Below are 4216 nucleotides of genomic sequence, written 5' to 3' on the forward strand. Positions count from 1 at the left end.
TTTATTTATATTCATAATATTACACAAAACAGAGCTGCAGTATGCATATTATTACAGGAAACAGAGCTATAGTATTCACTTTATTCCACGAAACAGACATACAGTATACAGTACAACCTATTGCATACAAGAAACAGAGCTACAGAATATACCATACAGTATGATAGACAAACACTTTTTCAAGTTTTCTCCTCAGCCTGTTTGTTTAATTATTTACCATACTGAAATACAGATCAAATATATAATACATTAAATTTCTGTCACAGCAGAACATAACAGTTGAAGCAACTCGGAACAGTACTGTCCTCTCAGGTCCTCTTCGCACTTGTACTTGTGTTTGATCTGCACTTCGGTGTACATCGCTCTGGATAAGAGCGTCTGCTAAATGCCTTGGAATGTAATGAAATGTAATGCAATACTGATACTTCTATTTGATGTTAAAAAAGTGCTATTGTTCTTCTATGCTATGTGCTATTGTGAAGCACAAAGTGTCCAGTGAGGTAAATTCATTTTTTTACATAAGTAGTATCTTGTATCAAGATACTTGTGGAAATCATGAATTCACCTTACTGGACACTAAGAAAAATAGGCACTTTGTTTTGCATGGAATTTAGAGTGTGATAACAAACTTTTGTGACTACCAGTCACCAGTCACCAGTCACCAGTCACAAGGTAAAATGAAGGATTTATATATATACTACATAATAGTAGGGGGTCCCATGGCTCAGGCAGTAAGAGCAGTCGACTGGCAGTCGGAGAGGTGCCGGTTCGATCCCCCGCCCGGGCTGTGTCGAAGTGTCCCTGAGCAAGACACCTAACCCCCAAATGCTCCTGACGAGCTGGTCGGTGCCTTACATGGCCGCTAATCTCCGTTGGTGTGTGAGTATGTGTATGAATGGCTGAATTGTACAGCGCTTTGGATAATGGTGCTATATAAATGCCAACCGCTTAATATATTCAAATCTTTCCTCTGATAATGTTTTTCATCACTATCAACATCATTTCTAAATAAGTTATTGAAACCTTGTAAATGAGAAGACGGGTCAAAATGATTACTTATAGATTAAATACTCAAACTTTGATAGTATGATTCCCTGAGCTCTGTTCCAGAAAAGGTTTTGATACAAAGAGGCGTGTCTCTTCTTCTATTGTGTAGATGTGCATGCTCTATATGTAGATGTGTCTCTGAGCTAACCAAGTTCATTTATATATGACTATTACTAGAGTATGCGTCAGTGTTAGCCAAGTTCCTTGAACAGTTAGTCAAGCGTCAGAGAAACTGAAGAAGGTGCTTTGTCCAAGGAGCTTCTTTTGGTTAGTTCATGGTTGCTTTCCGAGAGTGAATCTGAGAGAATTAGCTGGGTTTGGTTGATTGGTTTGATCTCTATTTGTACTGTTTTTCAAACTTTTTTTAATATACGCTGTTCACTTGATATTGTAATATACTAATTTCAGTATTTTGTTGTAGTTTATTTTTTATTGGGTTAAAATGAAATTGAAAAATGAGTGAAATGCACATGCCTCTCTCTCTCAGTGATCTGTGCAGTTCTGAGGAAACGGGCAAACGTGTAACTGCCAAAGCTCCATCAAGCCAATTCTCAACTTCACACTTCATACTTAAAGGTGACTGTCGTGTCTCTCATATAACTGCACTGATTATTATTCCTTATTTCAAATGTTCATGGGTGCATATTTCTTCTGGTTAATTAATAATGGGAAGCCTGGGAGTCTTCATTGTTTTATTCATGTCATTTTTTTGTGTGGACAGTTTGGTCATGAAGATTGTTTGTAAGCAACACGAGTGCTAGCTGCAACAGACACTGCAGGTGCTGGTCAGGCAAATGTCCATCAACTTCAATTTAAAGTTAGAACACAAAATACGTTGTTACTAGCTTGCCACCAGGTCACTTTGTATGAGCAGGCAAGCTAACTCCAACAAATGATTTTCATGCTGGAAATGGATGGTTCAGATGGTGGTTCAAGAGTAGACAACTATAACACAGCTGACTTTAGAGTTGCTAATTATGTCTCAGTTATGCTGTAATGATGCAGACAGATCTCTCCCTCCGGTTGTGTGTGTGTGTGTACGTTTGTGTGTGTGTGTGTGTGTGTGTGTGTGTGTGAGAGAGAGCGAGAGAGATACAGTAATGGTGTATGGGAAAGTTATGGGAATGGGATGGCTAGTCTTGTCATAATTAGCTTTTTGTTTGAAGCTCTAAGTTTTTACTGAGTAAGTGTAACCCGGAAGCAAATGCCACTCCTCCACACAGAGCTGACAGCTGTAGGAACTACATCAATAAGGCAATTAGCACAGGTGTGTTTTTATTTTCTCATAACATGAACATTATCAAGTGCCCAGACCAAAGTACCAAGCACAACCCAGGAGTAGGCAGAAAAGATGTCTTTATTAAATGACAGGCAGATCAGGCAGGCATGGGGTCGAATGCAGGCAAACATGTGCAACAGAGAAAATCAAGTTTGTAGTCGAAATAACGAGCAAAAATCCAAACGGAAGGCAGTCCAAACAGCCAACGGTACAACATAATCCCAGAATCTAAATCCAAAAGGCCAAGCAAAGGTTGGCCAAGAAAGCAAATCCAAAACCAGAAGGCGTAGAATATGGAGTTGGAACACAGAGCAGGCAGGCAGAAAAACACTGGAAAGTACAGTCAAGACACATAATCTGGCAAAGAAACTAGGAAACAGACAGGTAAACAGATAGACAAATTAACTGAAATGAATAACACGTACGGGTGCAGGGAAACAGGAAGTGAGACACAGGTGAAGTAATGACTATGGAAAGCGAACTAGGACAAGAGACACGAACAACCAGAAAAGGTTGACAGGGGAGCATGGAGTGTGAAGAACATACCATCTGTAATCTGGTCACACGTATACTAAGAATTAACCATGCAGAGCAAGGAAAAGTTAGGAAGTATCAAAACATAATTTATTGCATTGATTTCATTATGGAATGTTTGAGCACAATAAAACTTCCCCACAGTTAAGGACTAACCCCAAACTTAAAACAATTATTTTACTCTTCTGAGGCAGAGCAAGGGGTTAAACACACCGTCGGTCAGAAACACCCCACACAAATAATCAGGTGCAGACAAAGAACCAAGTTCAAATTTTCACACTATGTGGCACTGCAAACATTAGCCCTGCTCTTCCTCCCAACATGCATAAATCCAGCGCTGGGTTAGCCTGGCAAACAATCGGGAAGGTTTTGACAAACAAAACAAACAAACAAATAAATATACAAAGCTGCTAACCAGCACCGCCACAGGCCAGAGTGCTAAGTGAACACAGGCTGATCAACTAATCAGCATTATCATGGGCGCAGGATTAAACACTTGGAAATAAAATCAAACAAAAGAAACATGAAAAGGAACACCAGAGGAACAGCGATTGCCACACACTTCCACTCTGCTGTTGTCCTCTCAATGAAAAACATCCCCAGCAGTCTCTATAACAGATAGACACCAATCACCAACATATTGTTTAAAAGGTTTACATGCACAGAATGAACAGAAGAAAACCACATTGTCTGTGGTTGTTGCAAACAAATACATACCCCAGGAAACCGTACCCGTTCACATCTGTTACAAGATAAAACATTTTTATATAAAAACAGCTCATACTCTCTACAAACTACAGTGCACAAACACAGGCCTTGTCACATACCTCCATACACACACATTGTGAGAAGCATGGGACAGGTGCTGAAAATCAGCGGCCTTCATTAAACTTTCCCTTCCCCCATCACATATAGGGAGGAACCAGTTTCAAACAGAAGCCATCTAGTGGCTAGTTAGTGTAACTTCCTAACTCAGCACCCCACTGCCACACATGTATATATTCTTTTAGAAATCTTGTATTTATTTACTGCAAAAGTGAAAAGAAATAATTCAACAGGAATCTATGTAAGCCTGTGTCAGCATGTGCGTGGATGAAAGAATAATCTCTCTTAAATGCATCTCATTTTTGCGTATAGTACCTTCCGCATACAGGAGGCTTTTGTTCTGATAATTCATCTGTTCTCACCATTCCAAGAAATAATTGTTACGTTTCTCAGGTGTCTAGGGGTAGGAGGGAGTACTCAACAAATAATTAAATAAAATGACCGGGAAGATATTTTTCAGCGTTTGTGGTGAAAATAATCGAACAGACCAGAATTGTGTTGCAATAAAAGTGTATTTACAAAAAAGTATAG

General features: G+C 39.4%; 1 long non-coding RNA gene across 1 annotated transcript; it reads right to left on the bottom strand.

Annotated features, from left to right (window-relative positions):
• Positions 1-2893: 2893 nt before the first annotated feature.
• Positions 2894-3763, bottom strand: LOC133117920 (uncharacterized). Its single transcript, XR_009706337.1, has 3 exons — positions 3688-3763; positions 3578-3602; positions 2894-3469 (listed from the first exon to the last, which is right to left on the bottom strand). It is a non-coding gene; the product is annotated as an uncharacterized LOC133117920 (long non-coding RNA).
• Positions 3764-4216: the final 453 nt, after the last annotated feature.

The sequence above is a fragment of the Conger conger genome, chromosome 18 (genome assembly GCF_963514075.1).
Source record: "Conger conger chromosome 18, fConCon1.1, whole genome shotgun sequence".
NCBI lineage: Eukaryota > Metazoa > Chordata > Actinopteri > Anguilliformes > Congridae > Conger > Conger conger.